Consider the following 25,988-nt stretch of genomic DNA (forward strand, 5'->3'; position numbering starts at 1 on the left):
AAATGAGTGATGTAAATAAAATATTAACCATGAAACAACCCTTATTTGTACTTATGTACAAAGATATTTTAATTATTACTAATAAAATTGATACAAGTTTACTTAGTGTTATTATTGATCTTTTGAAATAAAAAATAAAAATCTCTTACCCCAAGAAGTTTTTAAGGATTAAACACTAATTTAAGAAATTGAGGATCAAATTGATTTTGTAAGAATACCAAATAACCCAGCATATAAATACAACCCCGAAGAGACCAAGGATATCCAAAATTAAGTGTGTAAGAAAGTATGAATCCATGTATAGTTCCTGTTTTGTTGGGAACCAAAAAATGATGAATCTTAAAAAAATACATTGATTGCAGACCCATCAACAAAATCACGATATAGACATCCTACTCATAAGCAAGATAACATATTGGATTAATTACACGATTCCTATATATTTTCAAATTTTGATTTAAAATCTAGATACCATCTACTAAGAATGCGTGAGCGAGACAAATGAAAAACTAAACATGATGGACCATATTTTTCAAAATTACATTAGAAAATTTATATTGATTTATTTTGATGATATACTTAAAAAATATATTTTTTTATGCAAATCTTAAAAAATATACTTTTTGCACTAATAAAATTACTTTTCTTGGATATGTTATTAACAATAAAAAATACATATTAATCAAGAAAACATGAAAATAATTAAAAAGTGACCAAAACCCACTAGTGTTAGTGATGTTAAAAGTTTTTATGATTAACTTTTATAGAAGACACTTAACTTTTGAATGACACTCAGAAACATCTACTATTGTCCAAAAAAAAAGGATCTCAAACTTGCTTGAAGTTCTAATACATCTATAGAAATATTTCCCTAGAAAAAATTCTAATTTAAAAAAACATTCCATTTTGAAAAGATATTATACATACAATGTACACTACACAGAAACCTCAAAGAGAAATATTATCCCTAGAGTTCGAATTTCGAAAACCAAACATGAGAGTCATACAAGTTGCTCCTATGGGCAGGTTGAGCAATGCACTCATATAGTGATACTCGCAGATCATTTGGATTGTTTACAACAGAGAGGTACCGATCAGCTATTGCCCCCTCCACGTTTTCTCATCCAGGCTTGAAACATGCAATGGCAGTGTCAAACAATAAACCTAAAAATTATGTCAAAACAAACACAAATGCAACCAACGATAATCTCAAATTATAACACAACAGAAACCCACGACCAAGCATCCACGTTCACAAACAGCACATTACGATCATCCACTCGCATGCATTATCTGCAGCAATGCCCACCCCCTCTTATCCATTTAGACAATCAATGTGAAGACACAAAAGTTTTCAAATTATTACACAACTAGACAAAAGTATCCACTCCAAATTGAAGCATTTGTAACAGTGCTAAACATAACATTAAAGTCCTACAAAAGAAATTACAAACAATCTACGTTAAGCTACCACCAACCAACCAATATTATACTATCATAACTCCAAATTGAAGAAACATTGGAAAGAGGTAGTTTGGGTCATCCCGCATCTACAACAAAAGCATACAGAAACCAAAGAAAAATAATATATTAAAATATACCAAATACAACAAAATCAACAAAATGACAAACATTCAAAGACTAATGTTCGACAAAAAGAAAGAAACAATCAAATTCAACTAAATTTGTATTTATATGAAAAAAAATATGATCACACATTATTAGGCAACAAACAAAACCATCCAACACTACTGAAACATAAAATAAATGCAGAAAAGTTTCAAGCCCACAAAAAGGCTACACACAAAAGTACAAGGCATATAAGTGCAAAGGTACATACAATGACATATTTGTTCAGTCATTCCAATCTGTCGAACCAAACCTAATGTAGAAAACCATTGAAATAAGAACGAAATATAAAATGGTAGAGGTGGTCGATTAGCAAAACCCTCAAACTGAACCTTACCTTAGACAAACTATAATCAACATCTGCCATTAGCAAAACGATGTCAAACCAAACTTAATATAAAAAAACATTGAAATAAGAACAAATACACATGGTAAGGGTGGTTGATTAGCAAAGCCCAATCAAACTGAACCCTACGACAACCTAAAACCTGCACCACTATTCCACAACTTCACCAACAAACAGTTCCAGTGCCATTATATGATGGCCAGTCAAAACTATAAACTATAATCGGCATCATGCTGCAGCATTATTCAACAGTCAGTACCAACTAATAACTCAATGACTAGACAACCATGGTCAGTCCCAACAAATTGAATCAACCATTCCAGTGTCATTGGGATGATCAGTCAACCAATCAACCAAACAAAGAACCATCAATCAAGTTATTAGCAGCTTCAACCCAATATAACAAGCTTCACATTTACATGATCCGCTACCAATGCCAATGCTCATGTTGCCAACCAAGCAAGGAAATGAAAAAAGAATAATAATGAAACCAAGGCTTGTAGGCGAAGTGTTCTATTTCTTTACATAATAAAACCTGCACCATCTATATGAACCTTGCACATCTAATCCATACCGCAAGATACTGATGGTTGTCAAGCAATCACAAGATCAACTTCAAAAGCCCAAACATGAAAAACTTTTTTTGAGGCTGCAAAAAGAATTATAATTGGCTTTCCTCCTAAACACAAACAAATTTAACAAACTTTGCATGAGCATAACAAAACTCTTCAGTCAGCCACGACCATTACATTCTTCAAATTCAAAAGCACTGTTAATTAGCATCCCAGCCAATCCTACTAATTGCATGTTATTATAGGAAAGCCTATTCGACCAATTACAACAAATTATGTTCTGCAATTGCAAATGCCCGCTTTTAGTGCTTCTTTATATGACTCGGTACTTCGTGAGGATATATGGCTCATCCAAAGATTTGCTTTTCGATTTTTGAAAGCAGGATTTCAATCCTTTGGATCTTCTGGTCCAGGTTTTTGGATAACCTTAAAGCTTCTTAATCTATTGAACCCCCATCACTTGGTTTCCTTAAATCAAGTGACTTCCCAGGAGCTCTCAGTCACCAGGTAGCAGTTATCAAACAACATAACGTACAAATCCAGCTTCTGGTACAAATTGCTGAGGACATTAGAGGAATAAGAGCAGAATTACAGACACTAAGGGAACTACAGCAATCTAAGGCTGTGCAATCCCAGGTGGTCCTGACGAACTAATCACCAAACTTACAAATCTCTTTTGTGTTATACAAGTCTTCATCGCTTCCTTTCATGTCTTCCTCGCCTCCTTATTTGTCTTCATCGCTTCCTTTCATGTCTTCATCGCTTCCTTATTGGTATCAGAGCCTCTAGATTTACTATTTTAATTTAGATTTTTTTTCCAAATCATCTCGACATTTGTACTTAGTATGCTTCATAATACGATCTCTTGCTCTCTAAATCTGTGAGGAGCCCGAGGAAGGCAGCCAGGTCTGGGAACCAAAGTAAGACCTTTGACGCAAGCCCTCAGGATTAAGAAAGTAAGTAGATTTAAAACAATGCTCGCTTAGTACATGTCTGGACTTTGGGAAGAATCTATTCAAAAATGGTATCTAGATTCTCGAACTTCTCATCTTGATTACTTAAACTTAGCAGAAACCACAAATCCCTCAAGAAAAGAACTAGCCCACAATATCTCTGTCATATATGATAGGACTTGTCTATCGAGTCGAGTAAACCTTAGAAATTTCAAACTCTTACTCGAAGAAAACCAAAATCTTGAAAAAAGGATTAAGGACCTTGAATCATCAGTAAAAATCCTTTCTTCACTACTCATTGAAAACAAACCGTTAACCAAAACTGAGATACGGAAATTAGTACTTGAAATATCTAAGCAGCCAAAAATAATAGAAGAAGAAGCTTTAAGGTTATCCAAAAACCTGGACCAGAAGATCCAAAGGATTGAAATCCTGCTTTCAAAAATCGAAAAGCAAATCTTTGGATGAGCCATATATCCTCACGAAGTACCGAGTCATATAAAGAAGCACTAAAAGCTACTGAATCTATTGAACCCCCATCACTTGGTTTCCTTAAATCAAGTGACTTCCCAGGAGCTCTCAGTCACCAGGTAGCAGTTATCAAACAACATAACGTACAAATCCAGCTTCTGGTACAAATTGCTGAGGACATTAGAGGAATAAGAGCAGAATTACAGACACTAAGGGAACTACAGCAATCTAAGGCTGTGCAATCCCAGGTGGTTCCTGACGAACTAATCACCAAACTTACAAATCTCAGCCTAGGACCTTCAGAAAGGCCTAAGGAAACTAAAGGAAAAATTCTGGTATTCAAAGATCCCATAAAAATCTTCCGAGAAGCAAAAGGATGACTTCCAGAACTCAAACCCAGGAAGCATCTACATCCGCTCCTCTTGTAGAAGACCAAATCCGGAGCTACAGAAGAAATCAGAGGAGGATATTCAACGCCAGAAGGCGACTAGGACAGCTTATTTCCAGAAATTCAGACACAAATACACAAATTCTGGAACAACAAATAGACCCCCAGGCACAACTACAGCTATCCATGCGAGAAAGAGCTGCAATAGCACCTGCTGAGGTTTTATACCACTCAAGAAGAGATGACGCACACCATCGGGTCTACACACACAGATCAGAGGAAGCCATGCTGGTCACAAACAACCAAGAGGACAGAGCATTTATCCAAGAACAGAGCTTTGACCAGCTTATACGAAGTGGAATGAGGTACGTTCACCTCGGGATTCTACAAACAAGGATCCAAACACTCCACAGACAAGAAGAAGGGACACTAGCTCTACTAGTGTTCAGAGACAATAGATGGGCCGATGATAGGTCCATCATTGCAACCATGGAGGTAGATTTGACCAGAGGAAGCCAGCTGGTCTATGTCGTACCAGACACAATGATGACGGTAGGAGACTTCTACCGCAACATACAGCTGTCTATATTGACCCGCGGATATGATACATGGCAAAATGGAGAAGCCAATTTGCTAATCACCAGGGGGATGGTAGGGCGACTTTCAAATACCCCGAATGTCGCCTTTGCCTATGAAATTTCAGGGGTGGTGGACTACCTGACGAGTCATGGCGTAAGGGCTTTACCAGGAAGAAGGTACTCCACAGCAGACATAAGAGGAAGGGATTGGACAATAAGACCTACTCAGGTGTCAATCCCCATGCAACCTGCTGAACTCAGGAGCAGGAATCTCATTGATGGAAGGATCTCCATCAGTTTTGAAAATTACAAGGCGGCCTCAACATCAAACAGAATTAGCTACAACAACGCTGATGATGAAACTTTCAGTGATGAAGAAGAAATAAGAAGCCACATAATAGCTGTCAATATTCAGCTATCCGACGAAAGTGAAAATGATGCGGAAGAATTACAAGAAAATCTGAACAACTACTTCCAGAAGATCTACACTTCAAACGAGGACGTAGAAATGCCGTATCCCCAGAAACTTCAGAAGGAATTAATTGCGGCAGGACTAGAAGAAGATCTAGTCATGGAATACCCGCAACTGGCAAGATTATCACATCAGATATACTCATCATCTGCCATCTCAAATTACAGGCCACCCGAAGACTCAACAATGGGGCTAGTAAACTACCCCCCAGCAGTAAATATTGAGTCCACAAGACAGCAGCCTGAATATGAGGGAAGCTCGAGAAGACCCAGGTTCAAAACCAAAAGCTTTTCTGAAGCCTGGAACCTTCCCTCAGCATTTCAACAACAAGGAGCGATTTTCATAATCCCCACACAGTTGGGAATGTTTGATGAAGTATTTATGAGATGGGAATCCATAACAAAAAATTTAGTATCTTTACAAGGATTCACGGATACACTGGCAAAAATGGAGTTCATAGAAAACCTTCTCGGGGAGGCAGAAAAATTGGCATGGATCCAATGGAGGATGGCATACCCAGAGGAGTATCAATTACTCATAGCCAATGCGGATGGAACGGGAGGTACACAAAATATTCTTTCCCAATTAAGAACAATTTTTATATTAGAAGATCCGTTCCAGGGATCTACCACGGCTCAGGAGGAGGCCTACCGTGATCTTGAAAGGTTATCATGCACTAACCTTAAGTATATCATTCAGTTCTTAAATGATTATATGCGATTGGCATCCAAAACAGGAAGAATGTTTTTAGGACCTGAATTATCTGAAAAATTATGGTCCAAGATGCCAGGAGAATTGGGAAAAAGAATTAAAGGGGCATTTGAAGCCAAGTATAGAGGGAACACTATAGGAGTAATCCCAAGGATTTTATTTTCCTACAAATATCTGGAGGCAGAATGCAAAGATGCCGCCTTCAGACGAGCACTAAAGGACCTATCTTTCTGTAGTGAAATCCCTATCCCGGGATATTATAATAAACCAGAAAAGAAATACGGGGTGAGAAGATCAACCACGTACAAAGGAAAGCCCCATTCTTCCCATGCAAGAATTGAGAAAAGGAAGCATTTAGTGAGAAACAAGAAGTGCAAATGCTACCTTTGCGGCGAAGGACACTTTGCAAGGGAATGCCCTAATGACAGGAAGAATATCAAGAGAGTAGCAATGTTTGAACAACTGGACATCCCGGAAGACTATGAAATTCTATCTGTTCAAGAAGGGGAGAATCAAAGCGATGCTATATATTCAATATCAGAAGGTGAAGACATTGAGGATCTACAACATGGTATTCACTTCTTTACCCACAAAATCTTTGCATTAATAGAAGATAGTAGAACATGGTGGATTGGACCAGATATAGGCTACAGGGCACGAGTACAAGTTTCCCAGGAGCAAGCAGGATGCAGGCATGTATGGGAAATTAATACTGAACTACCACCAGCACTAGAGGAATGCAAATACTGCAAGAGAAAATCCCAGAGGAGGCATAGGAGACATTGCCCCTTATGTAAAATCACGTCATGCGGAATGTGCAGCATCTACTATTTTGACAAGAGAACGCCTGTCATGATGGAAGAACCACCAAGGTACGAACCTAAGAACCTGCTTCAAACCCAGCAAGATTTTATTAATCATTGTGAAGCAGAAATAAGAAGACTCAAGCTGATAGTTGAGTTTGAACGACAAAAGTCTAAGGAGCTTGAGGAAATAAATGTTCAAGCAATAGCAACTGCACAAGAAAATCTTCAGCTAAAGAAGGAGCTTTTGGAACTCCGAGAAAAATATGAAAAATTGGAAAGAGAAACACTAGAGGTAGATCAACTACGACTGGAAAAGGTAGATCTACTTAAAGAAATACAAAAGCTCGGAAAGAGAAAAACTGAAGAAAGTGAAGAAGATGAAGAGGCTTTTGTCCTCTTGGAAGATGAAACTCAAAAGATCCTCTCCATGGAGACAGAGGAAACGGGAGGATCAAGAAAATCCAAAAACATGCTCTTCAATCTCAAGGTACAAATGGAAATTTTAAATATTCCACCTTTTGAAATAAATGCAATACTAGACACAGGAGCCACAACCTGTTGCATAGATAAGGAGGCAGTACCAAAGTTGGCGCTAGAAGAAAATCCCTATGTAGTGCACTTTAGTGGGATCACATCCAAAACTACAGCCAACAAAAAATTGAGGGGAGGAAAAATGACCATTGGAAACAACAGTTTCAGGATCCCGTACACTTATGCGTTTCATATGAAACTCGGAGATGATATCCAGATGATAATAGGCTGCAATTTTATCAGAGCCATGCAGGGAGGAGTAAGGATAGAAGGTAACACTGTTACATTCTATAAGAATCTGACGACTATTAATACTCTACCTTACATCCCAGCAGCCTCAGCAATAGAAGAACTGGATTTAGACGAAGATGATTACATACAAATACAGGAATCGGTGTTATATTCAGCTGAGGACCAACAGGGCTATGAAACTATAAGGGCTAAATTCGGAAGCTTGCTAGACCAGCTAAAGGCCCAGGGATATATCGGGGAAGATCCTCTCAGACACTGGAAGAAGAACAAGATAATGTGCAAATTGGAAATCAAGAACCAGGATTTCATAGTAGAAGACAAACCCTTGAGGCATCTAACACCACAGGCGAAGGATGCATTTTCTAAGCACGTAAAGGCATTACTTGAAATTGGGGTCATCAGGCCCAGCAAGAGTAAGCACAGAACAACTGCAATAATTGTCAATTCGGGAACAACGGTGGACCCAATATCTGGGGTGGAAAAGAAAAGAAAAGAAAGAATGGTCTTCAACTACAAAAGACTCAATGATATCACCGAGAAAGACCAATATAGCCTTCCGGGTATCAACACAATCCTTAAAAAGGTTAGCAACAGCAAAATTTATTCAAAATTTGATTTGAAATCAGGATTTCACCAAGTCGCTATGCACCCGGAATCCATTGAATGGACTGCGTTCTGGGTCCCCGAGGGATTATATGAATGGCTGGCAATGCCATTCGGACTTAAGAATGCCCCCGCAGTGTTTCAAAGAAAAATGGATAACTGCTTTAAGGGCACTGAAAATTTTATTGCAGTATATATAGATGACATTTTGGTCTTTTCAGAAAATGAAAGGAAGCACGGGCAACATCTTGCTAAAATGTTGGAGATATGTCAGGAGAATGGACTGATTTTAAGCCCAACAAAGATGAAGATAGCAGTAAGAGAAATTGAGTTTCTTGGAGCAATTTTAGGAAACTCAAAGATAAAGCTCCAGCCCCACATTATCAAGAAAATTGCAGAGTACAAAGAGGAAGACTTAACCACAAAGAAAGGCTTTAGATCGTGGTTGGGTATTCTAACCTATGCCAGGAATTACATACCTAACTTGGGCAGACTTCTAAGCCCATTATACTCAAAAACAAGCCCGACAGGAGAAAAAAGAATGAATGAGCAAGACTGGAAGCTGATAAGAAAAATCAAGGGCTTAGTACAAAATCTCCCTGATTTGGAAGTTCCCCCTGAAAATTGTTTCATAATCCTAGAAACGGATGGGTGTATGGAGGGATGGCGAGGAATTTGCAAGTGGAAAAAACAGAAGTATGATCCCAAGAGCACGGAAAAGATATGTGCATATGCAAGCGGCAAGTTCAGTCCAATCAAATCCACCATTGATGCAGAAATGCACGCTGTCATGAAGACTCTAGAAGCCCTGAAGATATATTTTCTGGACAAAAGGGAGATTATTATAAGAACAGATTGTCAAGCCATAATAAGCTTCTTCAACAAATCATCTCAAAATAAACCTTCCAGAGTCAGGTGGATGGCCTTCGTGGACTATATAACTGGAAGCGGCGTGGACATCAAATTCGAACACATTGAAGGAGAAAATAATGTCCTAGCTGATTCATTATCTAGACTAATCAATGTTTTGGTTGCAGGATGGCCAAGCGAATCTCTGTTTCTGATCCTAGGAGCCACCCAAGAAGTACAGGCCAAGCCCAATGCTCGGGCAGTGGCTCACCTGAGCCAGATGATAAATCAAGTGACCTCCTCCTACAATACCAACAAGAATTGGATAAGATCACCACCGGAATACGTGGAGGACTTTCATTCAACAAAATGGGACTGTCAGAAAGAAGACTGGGAGCCATCCAGAAAGAAGCCTCCAGACAGGCAGTTAGTGCGCTCCAGCAATTCATCAACATCCACTCAATCAAGACAAAAGAATACAAGAAAAGAAGTGGGGGAAAAGACAACTGGTACAGGGATTGGTTACCAGTCATCATTCAACAGCAACAACAGCTGGAAGATGCCTTATCCCTGGTAAAAGACGTAGCGCAGAGAACAACCAGCTTCAGCATGTAGGAAAAGGCGGACCCCTACAATCAGCTGAAAGAATCAACTTTTCTTCGCCGCCAAATAAGAACAAAAGAACCACCAGTAGTGTTTATACAATCAATGTACTTAGTTTTCTTAGCATTCAAGAAATGAGCTGAGCCTCGGGGAGCCGCTCATAGTGCATAACAGCTGGTAATAGCTGCAAGCAAGAATTATATAAAAAGGAGTGGATATGAACGCAATGGGGCCCAATGAGCACCCGATTCTATCCTTCCCTTCTATATAAACCCTTGCCTAGAACTCTTGCAAGACATCGGTAGACAACCAGAGTCTTACTTGAGCTCAACCCTGTAAGCTTTTAAAGTTCAATTTCTAAGTTCTGAGTTCCTAGTTTTAAGAATTAATTCTCTTTTGTGTTATACAAGTCTTCATCGCTTCCTTTCATGTCTTCATCGCCTCCTTATATTCTAGCTGAGTATGGTTCCCTTCCAGAAGAGTATCAGAACATTAAAACCATTTTTGACCAATTACATTCTTCAATTGCAAAAGCTCATATTCTAGCTAAGAGTAAGGTTCCCTTGGAGAAGAGTATCATCACATTAAAAACCTAAACAATTAGAATAACCAGAGCTTGCTCATGACACTGACAAAATACAAATCCAAAATCCAGAACCATTTCATGTATGAAATCGATGAACCAACCAGCTGAACTCATTGAAACTGACTATCAATGTCAGGACTCCCAATAATCTGACATACTATACATCATATAGCACTGTTAATTAGCATCCCAGCCAATCCTACTAATTGCATGTTATTATAGGAAAGCCTATTCAACCAATTACAACAAATTATGTTCTGCAATTGCAAATGCCCATATTCTAGCTGAGTATGGTTCCCTTCCAGAAGAGTATCAGAACATTAAAACCATTTTTGACCAATTACATTCTTCAATTGCAAAAGCTCATATTCTAGCTAAGAGTAAGGTTCCCTTGGAGAAGAGTATCATCACATTAAAAACCTAAACAATTAGAATAACCAGAGCTTGCTCATGACACTGACAAAATACAAATCCAAAATCCAGAACCATTTCATGTATGAAATCGATGAACCAACCAGCTGAACTCATTGAAACTGACTATCAATGTCAGGACTCCCAATAATCTGACATACTATACATCATATACTACTCTTGTGCAGAATAAGATGACATACTATACATCATATACTACTCTTGTGCAGAATAAGAACCGATAGAAGAAATACTATAACTCATCCTGAGCAGACTAAGAATCAACTGAAGAAACTACAACTCATCATGAGCAGACCAAGAATCAACTAAAGAAACTAAGAAACCCAAATTCCGCTTTCCTTCTATAATTAATGTTTCAAACACAATGATAACCAACAGCCCAGATCTAAATATTAGCTATCATTATTGGCATAGTTTTCTGCCCGACCTTCTAGGTTCATAGAAAAATAGAATTTTATAACAATAATAAAACTACTAAAGGATGCTTAAGTTCATGACAAACCACATCTCAATCGATGATACCAGAGAACCCTAACAACATGAAAGAAGAAAAATCAACTAAGTAGTTTAGTAATATCAGGAAACACAAAACGGCTGAAACAACAAGGTGGTGCTTTTATCCCATGGCTCTTGCATAAGAGCTCGTAAACATATTGTTGATGCCCTTTTTTTTTCCAGAAGATGCCCCTTGTTTTCGTTTTACCCAAATAGTACCCCTAATTGTTGTAATTCTACCCTTAGCCCGTCCGTCGCCCTCACCCTATGCTCACACTGGAAGTTCTCGTGGCTCTATGTGTGATGCCTCGCCCACACCCTTCCCCGCCAATATGATTTAGACCTATACCAATGTGGGACTAAACAGATATAGGTCTAATACTCAATATTATTCTTAGACCTAAACTAGTGTATGTCTGATAGTTGAGATACAATTCTTTGGTTGGAATGGACGGCAAGACAATTCAAAATTATACTATCGAAGGAGAATAAAATGACATCACTATACAACATTGTGACAGTTTCTATCAGTTAAGCGTGGAATGGATAACAAGTCAGAAAGAAAGGATGAAAACAGATCAAAAGTTGCATAAATATAACATATAAAGTACATGACAAATATTCAGAAAACAGAACAATCACAATTTCTAAGCAATATCAAATTTCCATGATGAATTCACTAGACATAAACAGGGACATAAATATAACATATAAAGTTATTGCTAATCTATGTAGTCGAAAATAAATCTAGCATAAATACACATTACCAAATGCAACAACCAAGACATTCTCATGTCTTTCCAGTATGGTCTTGTACAAGGAATTATAGACATTGCAAGACAGAACACACATCAGTTGCGCAAGACATGCAAAAAATTCACATATAATTACAAAACAACTGAATATCTAAAGTCTGATGCAAATAAAAGGAAAGGGAAGAGGACTTGTAATGTGAAACACCTGTTGTTTTGACACTCACAACAAGTACACATTACATATACACAGTATAGGGCATACACACAATACACGACATAAAAAGGTAGTTACCCAAACAAGGCTACATAGTGCTTAAAATAACGTCTAAATACTTGAATGATCACTAAAACAGTGTTCTAACACCACAACTGTGCTACCTTTAAATCACTTAAGAGCACTCTTTTGACATCACAATCAAAAAACATCCTAGTAAAAAATTACAACTAACAACAGATAAAAAATAAAAATTTATTTGATGTCTAATATAAAAGGAATATACATGTCAGAGTTCTAAGAAGACAAAAAAACAGATCCCAACATATTGATGCACCAGAAAAAAACTTTCAACTACAAAAAAATTGTTAATGCATTCCACAACCTTGAATAAATCAATGTAAACAACCGATGAGGTTCTTCACCACTGAAGTTTTTACAAGAATTTTGTATAGGGAGTTTGTATAACATTGATGCCCACTGAAACATTTAATTTTGTGGGGACTCCTAAAACTTCTTTTCAACATTACCAAAAAAATAACACTTACGGCTGATTAGCTTAAGCTATAAGATAGACAATAATATGAAATTATGAATACCCCATTCTGTATCCATGTACCATGTAGGTTCACCAGTATCCAATTTAGAAATTCTGATGTATTTGCTCATATTAATGTGTGGCTTACATAACCAGAACAGCCCCTAGAGTAAGTTAATGGGCTTATTTAAGTTAATAAGCCCTGCCAGTAAAGAACAAAATCCAAGTTTTTCCTACAGCTGCTCTCAGAGAAGCTTATAATTATCATGATGATGTTCCTTAACATGCATTAGAATGCTGCCAACAAAATGTTCACCAATGGGCATGGTTTCTTTTTTCTTGAAAATACTCGAGAGGAAGCAGCTTTTGTGACAATACAAATGCCAAACAGAAAACATTAAACAAACAAATTATTAATTTACAGAACATACAAAAAATACAAAACAAAAAATAAGGCAACTATAACTGTGTGGATGTCAGTAGGAGATATTGAACTCATTTATAACTCTTACACTCAAGGTTCGTTGTACCATAGCGTACCGATATAAGCGGTACGTACCAGTCCAACAAGGGCCCGATATGGGTAGTATATCAATATGTCCCAATGTATCATGTTTCGGTACATTGGATACAACTCGATACGTACAATACCAACAACTAGTCAGTATACCGATACGGACCGATAAGATCTCTTTAACCATATTAAAATAGTTCATAACATAATCAAGATCAAGGTATGCAATTTCGAATAATACTATTCGGTACGGGTAGTACATACCGATCCGTCAGCTGACTGATACACGAACCGCCCGTTACTGGATGAAACGATTATATATATATATATATATATATATATATATATATATATATATATATATATATATATATATATATATATATATATATATATATATATATATATATGTGACATCGCATCGCCTTTTTCGATGGCATCACCTTTTTCGACGAATATTTATATATAAATATATATATATAATATATATAATATATATAATATATATATACATATATATAAACGAGATGACGTTCTACAATGACATCACCGAATTATATATATATATATAAATATAAATATATATACCGAACGGTATACCGAACAATATATCGCTCGTTATACAGTATCATACCGTACCGAGCGAACGTCGAAACTCTGGTGCGGTACGAAATCACGAACCTTGATCAAGATACAAAACCAAAAGAAGTAACATGAGATAGATGCATATAGGAATAAAAAGAGAAATTCAGAAATAATGCAAAAGAAAAAACTTCATATATAGAGTACATCTAAACATCCCTAGACTCGAACATGACTAGCAGAATGATGCCACTTCAAAATAATACAGAAATCAAAAACCTGTTTGCCAAATGACCCAATTAATGAATATTTAACAGACCATCTAAACAAGTGAAAATTACATACCATTATTAGTCAAGATCACCAACCAAAGGTTTACCACATTCACTGTTAGCCTCATCCTAACTTCTGAACAATAGATAAAGCATAGAAGAGAATCAAGCACATGTTTAGAAAAAGAGACGAGCAAAAGCTGAATAAGTGGAAAGAGAGCAACAGAGAGATTTAGTACCAATGGTTCACAATGATGAAGTGCAACATAATTTGTACCACCCAATACAATGTCCATAAAGTAACAACAAAAATTGTGATATAGAATTGAAGGCAATGTACAACTAAAATCTATTTCAAAGAAAAAAAAAAGGATATTGTGAAAAATAATCTATAGGTTCTTTGACACTTTTATGATCTATTCCTACAATCGGACATTTTGATGACCTAGTTTGTATATAAAAATGCCCATGCTCATCATGATGGATGGCATTAAACCCCATAATCAAGATTCAGAAACTAAGACATCCCAAAATTTCAGAAACCAAAATATAATGACTTACAGATTGCTGCAACTACAAAATATAATAGAATTGAAAACCCAGTTCGCTGAGTGACCCTATTGGTGAATATTTAACAGACTGTCAAAATTACATACCATTATTGCTCGAGATCACCAACCAAAGGTTCACTGCATTCACTGTTTAGCCCCATCCTAGCTTCTTGAACAATAAATGAAGCATAGAATAAGAGAAACAGGCATGTGTCTCAAAGAAAAGAAAAGCAAAAGCTGAATAAATGGAAAGAGACCACAGAAATTCTGATACCAATGGTTCACAAAGATGAAGCACAAAATAATTTGTACCACCGAATGCAATGTCAAGAGGAAAAAAAAAGGAAATTATGAAAAATTAACCAAAACTGAAAAACCAAAACCAGGACATAAAAACTATAGGCTCTTCAATAGCCAAGTGAAAAATAACAATGGATGTAATGAACTCATTAGAACAGAGAATGTACCAATTTCATTATCAGTATATCACAGAAAGTTCCAACAAAAACAGACATTTTGATGACCCCATGATCATGAAAGATCACATTAAAAACCCAAAATTAAGGTTCAGAAGCTAAGATACCCCAAAATTTCAGAAACAAAAAAGCTATTGGATGCCACACAACAAAAAATCAAGGAGGAGATCAATGTTCAGAAGATCTGAAACACAACAAATGAATACATAAAGAGACCAGGTGTATTATGTAGAAAATAAGCAGATGTATCAGTCACCAGGCTTTATAATCTATCTGGAGAGAGTCAAGATAGATGTCATCATATCTCTTATATATGCAAAACCAGACTGCACCAGGTGATGGAACAATGCTTCTGGAATGTCACAACAGAACAGCAAAACAAGAAGCAGACTTCTCACAAAATGAACCAATAGATAACTACAAAGCCAACAGCTATCACATGGAAAAAGATAATGCCCATAATTCTCAAGCCAACAGCTATCATATGCCCAACATATTTGCCAATTGAATACCATTATAGAATTTATGATTAACAATAGAAAATTTACCAACCATCAGAAAAAATAAAGACAATTAGGGAAAAAAGAGAAGAAGAAAAATGTGAATACATAAATAGAATTAGATAAAACAATCAAGCAGTAAAGTAGAAGTCCAATGCAATCACCAAATGTTGACAAAAGGAGAAGTTGATCAACCTCCCTGGAGAATACCTATCCAGCAATGAACTTCTGACCATAAAAAACATCCAATGCAACTACAAATCACATAATATCCAACTTTATAGTCTTCTTAGCTAAGCTTGGAAAACAACAATGATAGTAAAGTGGTTATTGCAATGTCCAATTTACCAGTCTTACTTCTATTCTTGTTCGTTTTTGTATTTAATTTTAAATTCTAAACAGCAAACCCATCTGTTTGATAAACGATAATCAATGCAAATCTCATACTAATTGTAAAATATGCTACAACCTATACGAACAACAAAATCAAATTACTAATAAACAAATTGCATAGTAGCTAAATATATCGACAAAGAAAATGTAGTCAAAGAAAATGTAATCTAATAATCATAGTAGCTTGGAAAATGTAGTCAAAGAAAATACCAAACATGATTGAACAGGAAATACATTCAACACAGTAAATTAGTCGTAAAAGCATGGAAAGTGTAATAATTAAAAAAAACAAACATAATTGAACAGGAATTGTCACCATACTGAATAAGCTCTAAAATAATTCAAAGATGCAACACCAAGTAAAAAGTCTCACAAGTATCATAACATCCTCATAAACAGTCCAAGCAAATTCACAAGGGATAAATAAACACATGCTCTTTAATTTCAAGATAGCTATATAACCCTTTTCTCATATTCTTCAAGCTTCAAATTTTGTCTTCACATGTTTCCAAACATGCTTGCAAACAATCTCATATGCTTATTTCCCAATAGTTATATTTTTTACTAAATAATATTTTATTGTTACCTGAAGACAATTATGAACACCTTCCACTTATCATTTTCCAACTCAGCTTACTATCTAAACCTAGCAAATTACTAAAAAAATATAGACTACTGGAATAGTTTTGAAATATCAACAAACAATATAGAAGATAATCATGAAACAAAAATGTAATACAAAAATTCACAATTCAATAAATAAATACAACCAAAATTAGATACTCCGAAATTCCTAATAAACAAAATTAAGATTCATAAACACCTCACCAACGAAGAAAACTGAGGACAAATTCCCCTCATGACAAACACTCAAAAATTGGTGATGAACAGTCATTTAGTCATGAAAAATCCAAGAATACACACAGATGCCAACTAAAAAACATTAATGTTAAAGCATGGAAGCATAACAATATCAGAAAAAGGGTCATACAATTGCAAGTCGCAAAAAAGCAAGTTTTGAGCAAACAAAACTACATGAACATGGCAGATATGCCTCATCAAAGATATGCCTTGTCAAAGACTCCTGTTCAAGAGAAAACCCAAGACATACAAATCTAAGACACAAAATAGAGTCACCCCCAACCAACATCATGCTACCCAATAACTGACAAAACACTACCAGAATCAGACAAAAAATAAAGCTTGTAAGCTACCAAATAATATTATATAAACTTCTTAGTAGAAGTATAATTACCAACACATCGAACATTAAAAGTTTTCTTACAAACAATCATGAATTAAATCAATGGATACAATGTCAATTCATGGATGAACCAACTTGAAAGAACAATGTATCTGGCCAGCTTACCAACGCCAGACACCATCACCATTGGAAGCTCAAAACATGCAACTTACCACCTACATGATTCATACACAACCATATCAAAAACCTTGATCTGATACCTTATGACAAAATCTGAGTACTAGTCCACAATAATTTTTGGTACAACCAATTTGCGTAATAGATACAACATCCCATTGCACCATGTTTTCAACCAAAAACAGAACTTCCAAAGTTCTTTGGAACATACAAATATGTAGGCACAGGAAAATAAAACAAAATCCATCCATAAATTGCAGAACATCACCGGTAATAGCTACTGAGACTTGCGAATCAACTAAAGAATCATTTTCCAACCTTCTCGATGCCCTAATCTCAATCAAAAGTCATTTTCCAATCTTTTCGATTTGCTAATCTCAATCCAAATGCACCCGCCCCCTTTCAACCAAACACAACCTTCCAGAGTTCTTTGAACCATATAAACATGTACACACAGGAAAAGAACAAAATCGAACCAAAACTTGCAAATATCATGGGGAATAGCAACAGGTACTAGTGGATCAATTCAAATGTCAGTTCCAAGCTTTTCAATCTAATGTTAATCCTGGGAAAACCAGTTAAAGCCAATAAAATCTTTCCCATGAATTTCTGTTTAATCATGCTAGGCTTTCCGTAGATGTTCCAACTACATTGTTCACATCACCTGTAACGAAACATAAGCAAATCATTCAATGTGGGCACAGGAAAATAAAACAAAATCCAACAATGAATTGCAAAACATCACAGGCAATAGCAACAGACACAAGCGAATCAACTCAAAAGTCATTTTCCACCCTTTTCAGTGTCCTAATCGAACCTTCCACATTTCTTTGAATCATATAAAAATGTACAAACAGGAAATTACTACAAAATCAAAACTTGCCAACAACATGGGCAACAGCAATGGGGACTAGCGGATCAACTCAAAAGTCAATTCCAAGCTTTTCAATCTACTTAATCATGGGTCTTTCCCATGAATTTCCATTAACATTGATTATGCTAGGCTTTATGTAGATGTTCCAACCAAGATTCCCAATACCGTACCGTATCGACATTTCGCCGTTTCGGTACAGTACGAAACGATATGCCGAGCGGTATATATATATATATTAAATATATATCGATAATTTAAAAAGCGCTAGGCGCCAAAAGACGCTAAGGTCCAAAAACGCTTGACGCACTAGGCGCTCGCCCAGGCGCTCGCCCGAGCGAAACGAGACACTAAAATATAAAAATATATAATATAATTAATAAATATAATTATTTAAAATTTTAAATAAAAATATACTATTAAATTAAGAAAATTAATAATATTAAAATCAAAATAATATATTATTAATCTAATAAATATAAATACTATTATTAGTATATTGTTAACAGTATATTGTATACTGTTAACAGTATACAGAAGGAGAAGAAGGAAGAAGAACAATATACAAAAGGCGCTAAAATCTTGGTTCGATCACCTGGTTTAACCCAGGCGCTAGCCCGAAGCGCCCAACGCCTGGGCTTGGGCGAGCGCCCAAGCGACGCCTCTTTAAAGCACGTTGCCTGGAAGTGAAGCGAGGCGAGCGACCGAGCGCCTTTTTAAGGCGACGTTAGATCACCTCGGCGACATCGCCTTTTCCTTCCCCTCGCCTTCTTCTAAAATATTTATATATAAATATAAATATATATTATTTTATTATTATTTTTTGTTCCGCCCGATAGCGGGCGGTCCGCGTACCGGTATGCCGTCAGACCGGTACGTACCGCCCATACCGAACGATATCATTGGGTATTACCTACCTTGGTTCCAACTACAATGAAGAAATTAATAATTAACTTTCAAACAATAATTAGCTTTGTAAAAGAAAGTCGATCTTTTCATGTCTGTAATCCAATGAATAAAACAATGACTATTATACAATGAAGAAATCAATAGTTAGCTTACAAACATTTTGCAATCTTGGTTCCTGACATCGTACGTCTTTGCTTCATCATAGAACTCATTCAAGTCTCTAAATTCAGAATACTGGAATAAAAGAACCAAATAAAATTGTTTATTCTGTTGATATAAGAGAAAAGATGCACCTCGCCCTCAAAAATCTTCTTTTTCCCAAACACATTTGAAATACAACACATATAAACAAAGAAATTATAAACTTACATACTCATTAAAAGCCATATAAGCCCATAATACAACAAACACAGGAAACAACAGTAGTTCTTGACATTGTATGGTTATTAAAACCAAAATATACACCAAAATAAGAGTAAGCAAATTATTTTATCTACCCAAACAAAAGAAAGTACACCGGGAGAACTAAAGAGACATCCAACCCCATCATTGGATTAATCAAATGACAAGTCAAAATCCATCAGAAGAAAAAATCCACCAACATGTCCACATGCAATGACCAGTAACTAATAAAAAAACAAAGCTAGAACATCAATGATTGAAGTGAAAAGGTGGAGCTGCAAGTCATAGCTTATACATCTTTGAAGGTTAATTGGCAACAAAATTCTTAAGCTCTCACAATAAAGAATCTCAGTTATAATCATTATAACTTGATAGGAACTTGCCTTCGCGCCCGATACCTGGTGGGCAATTGTTTGCGGACTTGCAATTGTTCAATCAACCTTCTAAAGTCCTTGTTTCCTCCTTCCTCTCTTTTCTCTCTTGCACTCAAGGTGCTCACTGAATTGCTTGTAAAGCTTCCCTCTTCGCGAAACAAAGAGACTTATCTGTTTTCAAACTAATTAACTTGTTGTTTAACAGGTCTTTCGAGACCTGCATAAGGTTACAACTAGGCTGACCCATTACGGATGCATATATCGTAATGGCATCTCATGACTTAGGAAATCCCAACTAAATTTGAGAAGTAGACGTAAGGGTGCTTCACGACTTAGGCAACTCCAGCTAAGTCCGTGACAATTGCTGCAATGGTGCCTCACGACTTAGGCAATTCTAGCTAAGTCCGTGACATTATGATATCATAAACTCCCAAAGACCTAATGTTGATCACAATAGAACTAAGTATATTGTCTACACATACTATCAAAAACAACATACAAATAATGAATTTTTTTGGGCCCATTCCAGAAGATATCTCCGTTCAACATGACAAGCTGACGAAAATTACTAGGAGTACAAGCAGAACTTCTATTCTCTTCATCATGCAAACCAAAACAACAATCTTGTAAACTTGTTTGTATCAGCTATGGTTGAAGAATCTTCATAAAGGAAATATATTCAATTAGCAATTGGGTTCCCACAAGAATATTCCTTGATGAAAATTGGACTCCTTTATTTACAATATGAAGACTCCATACTGAAGAGAAACCCAACTTTCTTAACATGAAACCCAGCTCCCAAAACAAGCTTCAAGTAGACAAACATCACATAAAATGACAAGCTGATGAAAATTACCAGGAGTACAGGTAGAACTTCTATTCTCTTCATCATGCAAACCAAAACAACAATCTTGTAAACTTGTTTGTATCAGCTATGGTTGAAGAATCTTCATAAAGGAAATATATTCAATTAGCAATTGGGTTCCCACAAGAATATTCCTTGATGAAAATTGGACTCCTTTGTTTACAATATGAAGGCTCCATACTGAAGAGAAACCCAACTTTCTTAACATGAAACCCAGCTCCCAAAACAAGCTTCAAGTAGACAAACATCACATAAAATGAGCAGCAAAAAGTACATCAGCCTGAGAAGATAACTTCCCATAAAAATCAGCAATATAAAATGAATTTCAAGGAAAAATAAGAGAACACAGCATGTCTGTACCTCCCTCCAACTTGATACAAGAAAAAAGTAACAATGCATCTTAAAACCCACTTGTTTTTGAAGCCATCAATTGTGCCATTGAATTGATTCAAAAATCGATATAACAATCAAGTACAATTATCATAACCCAAGATCACCAACAAAGACACCTTAATAGCACAGGTACCTGTACGTAAAATCATTACCACGTCCTAGCTTCCACACAAGATAAAGGAAACATGATTCAAAAGAGAAATGGAAGTTAATTAAAAGGAAGAGAAACGCAGCAGAGAACTTTTATAAGCCAAAGGATCAAAAAATCGGTGAAAATATTGACCTTTCAAATGTAACAACTTTGCACTGTTGGACTGCATTTTGGCAATAAATGAACAGCAATGACGCCAATGGAAATGATGACCACAGAATTCAAGTTATTCAACAAAATTATCTGACTTCCTCTAATACAACCAGCCAAGAACACCAAAGGATGTAATTAACCCAATTTAGAAATGTATTAACTCCAAAATAAAATCCTGCTACCAAACATCATAACTAATTGTAGAAAACCAGGACAGAAAATCCAAATTTCATCTGGAAAGAGCAGCCAAGAATACAACTGGATGTAATAAACCAAATAGGCAAACAAAATAACCTTCCATATACCCAATTTAAATCCTGCAAACAAACAACATGATGAATTGTTTACGGTAAAATAATCTCTCATATGAGGCCACATCAGCATTATAGGGCAACATAAAAGACACCAGTCAAAAGTTACACTAGAAACACACAAGGACAAAAAGTTTACATGGAACAAAAAACTATAAATTGTACAGAGAACTTAAAAAATGCCAACAAATAAGAGATAAAGTAGAATAAAGAACAATAGAACATGAGCCAATCAAAGTTATTTACTCAAAGCAAAAAATGATTAAATGTCATACTAAAAAAACATCTACAAGCTAACTGAAACCAAACATCAGATGACCAGAGGCAGGTTAAAACAAAAAGATAATTAAGCTGCAAAATAGAAATCTAACAAAGAATCCAAGAAGAGACAAATGAGACATTAGTATGACCAAAAAGACTTGCCAAGCAAGTAACAGCTAAAAATTCACAACAAGAAGAACAATTAACAATTGGACAAAAACTTAATATCACAAACATGCATAAATTAAACACCTAAATCTAAACTATCCTTTTAAAACAGGCAAAACGTATGTCTCATACCAAAAATTCTATTCAAGAAAGGTCATAATCCTAATAACCAGGCTTATGGCTAATGCTGATACTGATGCTTCTGCAACTGCACACAAAAACCCTACAAATAGGACATTCGGAAAACAAAGAGAAAGACTGACTTCAAAAGTGCAAATTTATAAAATGTACCAAGCATGCCAATGGAATAAGTAGACAGACAATCAACAATTAGATAGCCAATGAAAAGTGAAAGGAACCTCTTCCATGAATGATGATAGAGTAGAACATATCGAAACCAAATACCATAGGAAGGTAGCAGAACACTCACATCTCACTTTCAAAAAAATGTCCCATGCCCATGCAAAACTAGATGTCCATCAGCTTCCCCTAGCAGACAACAAATAAAAACAAACAACCATACTTTGATGAGAACCGTATCAAATGACCAACTTGTGCACGTAAGGGCAACAATTAATGTTTGAAAGTAACAAGGGCTGACTAAACCAGCACAAACCGGACATATCCACTGTTCAGATAATTTCGGAAGCCCTGGATCCATCATAATAAGCAACGTATGTCACAACAATGAAACCCCTTAAATATAACACTATCTAATGGAAAACCTATTTAAATCATTCAACAAAAACCAGAGCATCCTTAATTGGAGCATCCTTTACAAACTGCATCACAGCTACGTGTGGCTCCATACAGATAATAATCACAAAAACACCAGAGCCCCACCAACAGCGTCGATGACACATATAGAATCTGCCACAGAAACTAGCCTTATCAAAAATGTAAAATCCTAGGTCTGATACCAAAAACAATCCAACAAAGGTGAGTTACCATCTCTATTTAATAGAATCATGCCTAACGATGATGCTTCGGCAACTGCCCACAAAAACCCTAGGAATAGAACATTCAGAAAACAAAGAGAACTTAACTTCAATATATATAAAATGCTGACAAAAGGAGGACAGGAAAAATAATCAACAATTTAACAGGCAACCTCAAAAAATGAGAAGTTGATGGAACTCTTCCCTGATACCCGTCTAAATCCAACTAGAGTATCCAAAAGACACAGCATTGATGCAGATACCGTTAGCGTATATCTCAAACCAAATATCATAGCATGGTAGCAAAACACACACATCTCTCTTTCAAATATCATATCCAGAAGCTTTCCCTTGCACACAAAAAATAAAAACAAACAAACATAACCAACTGGTGGACATAAATGCAACAAATAAAAGTTGAAAGTAACGAAGGCCAACTAAACCAGATCAAAAAGGACACATCCCTTGTTCAGATCATTTCGGAAAACCTGCATCCATGATAATAAGCAGCGTTCATTACAGTAAGGAAACCCCTTAAATAGAACACTATCTAATGGAAAAAATATTTAATCGTGCAACGCATACCAGAGCAACCTTCACAAATTGCCTCACAGACTCCGCGAGGGTTCCATTAAGATAATACCCACACAAACACCAAAGCCTCACCTACCGCTTCGAAAGTACATATAAAATCTGTCGCAAATGGCCTTAATCCGGCAAAATTGTGAAGCCCTCTGATAGATCGCAAGAAAAAAAAAAAGAGCGGTTAAAGAATAATCCACTAGTCGGATTCCAATAATCGGAACTCCTAGCCTCTCAATATTCCTATGGGAAAAAAATAGATCATCCAATTCGTTCAGAAAACGAAAACAACAGATATCAAACGCTTCCGATCCGCAGCGATTGAAAATAGATCACCCGATTCGTTCAAGACCAATGTCCAAGTCCCCGAAAACGAAAGCCACATGAACAAAAGGCTTTTGATACGCCCGGCATGGAAAGTAGATCAGTTTTCAAGTGCCGAGAACAGAACATCCAATTCGTAAACGAAATCAACGATTAAGGGATGGCTGAGGATTTGGATGCACCACCTATCCGAAAACAGATCATCCAATCCGAAAACGATCATCCAAACAGATCAGTTTCAAGGCTTTTGATACACCCCGCATGGAAAGTAGATCAGTTTCAAGTATCGGAAACAGATCATCCAATCCGAAAACGAAATCAACGATTAAGGGATGGCTGAGGATTTGGATGCACCACCTATCGGAAACAGATCATCCAATCCGAAAACGAAATCAACGATCGATGGATCGTCCAATCCGAAAACGAAATCATCGATTACGGATGGCTGAGGATCCACTTAAAGGACACCGCAGACGCGTAACCACGCAAGCCAACAACCAAAACAACGATCGCAAGTAAGGGCAGGGAGCCCGTCCTTTATAGGGTTGCGGTGAGGCAGCCAACGATCTAGATCAGAGAATAAAAGAAAGAAGCAACGGCTGAGATGGATCCTTCTTAGCTGTGGCCGACAAGGATGGGTCCGTGGAACGGTCGGTGTTGGGTAGACGTTTGCGTTGGATATACGCAATTGCCTACGCCGAAGGTGGACGAAGGTTCCCGAGTCCCGGACGCATCCTCGAGGCACTCCGTTGATTTCGTGACCCGAAACGCTGCTTGCCATAAGAAATAATAATAATAATATAATAAATAAATAAATAAATATCAGAATTCTTCTGTGGAAACGAGATAGCGGTGGATAAAGCTTCCGTTCGTCACGTGGTGCGGTGTGTTTTGTTGACCGGAAACGTAGCTCCAAACTTTGACCTCCGGAGGAGGTGGTCAAGTTTCACCATAACTTTGTGAACTCAGTCTTAAAAAACTAAAAATAAAAAGAAGGATACAATCGGAACCCAAGATGACCACCAACCGGAAATGGTAGACAAAGAGATAAATAGTATTTAATTAATAGACAAATTTTATAAAGTTTAAAATAAATAAATACCAGAAGCCTATCATGATCATTGGTGAGCGTTATTTGTTCTAAAAAGGAAAATGTACTGAATCTAAATTGGATTACAAACTGTTAGTTGGTAAAAAGAAACTTATGTTATAATCAGTGTATTATATATACCGTTCGATAAACTAAGAATGTCAATAAAAATTAATTATATAATCAGTCTATTATATATACCGTTCGATAAATTATGAATGTCAATAAAAATTAATTACACTTATATATATATATATATATATATGATCGCAAAGAAGAGCGCTTAAGAACCAAAAGTTATTTCAATGAATCTTTAACAAAATATACAAAATATGTAAGATGAAAAAAATTAAAGTTGATATAAATATTGGATAGAGTCAGTTTTATCATCAAGAGTTTTCGAAGTATCATGTGGGCCTTCGCTAGAATAACGACCCTCCAACCTTAAAGATGAAGATTATATGAAGGAAGTGTAAGCATAAAATCTATAATTATGCTATATCTTAAATACGAAAATAACTTATATGTCAGGATTGAAATCAAGTATATAGATATAATTATTACGATGCGTACCTTTTGATGTCATCTCTTCAGAGATCTTGTTTGATCTGCTAAGCAACGTCTTTGATCCAAGATTACTGCCGGCACCGCAAGGAGTATATCCAAAATAAACAAAACAAAATTTGTTTAAAAATAATTTTACCTAATTGGATTCCAAGAATTTTTTTTTGAAAAGCATTTTA

At 36.2% G+C, this 25,988-nt stretch overlaps 1 long non-coding RNA gene across 14 annotated transcripts; it reads right to left on the reverse strand.

The window, feature by feature from the left end:
* Positions 1 to 887: 887 nt before the first annotated feature.
* Positions 888 to 24,688, reverse strand: LOC135595593 (uncharacterized). 14 transcript variants are annotated; one of them, XR_010480505.1, is made up of 11 exons: positions 24,513 to 24,686; positions 23,835 to 23,983; positions 23,423 to 23,737; positions 23,260 to 23,319; positions 22,742 to 23,181; positions 21,551 to 21,888; positions 21,235 to 21,400; positions 20,866 to 21,154; positions 14,809 to 18,117; positions 14,226 to 14,288; positions 888 to 1,550 (listed from the first exon to the last, which is right to left on the reverse strand). It is a non-coding gene; the product is annotated as an uncharacterized LOC135595593 (long non-coding RNA). The 14 variants fall into 14 exon arrangements; XR_010480504.1 differs by having other exon boundaries at positions 14,226 to 18,117; positions 24,513 to 24,688; XR_010480520.1 differs by lacking the exons at positions 888 to 1,550; positions 14,226 to 14,288 and having other exon boundaries at positions 17,516 to 18,117; positions 22,742 to 22,800; positions 22,928 to 23,181; positions 24,513 to 24,672.
* Positions 24,689 to 25,988: the final 1,300 nt, after the last annotated feature.

Source organism: Musa acuminata, chromosome BXJ1-2, assembly GCF_036884655.1.
Source record: "Musa acuminata AAA Group cultivar baxijiao chromosome BXJ1-2, Cavendish_Baxijiao_AAA, whole genome shotgun sequence".
NCBI classification, from domain to species: Eukaryota; Viridiplantae; Streptophyta; class Magnoliopsida; order Zingiberales; family Musaceae; genus Musa; species Musa acuminata.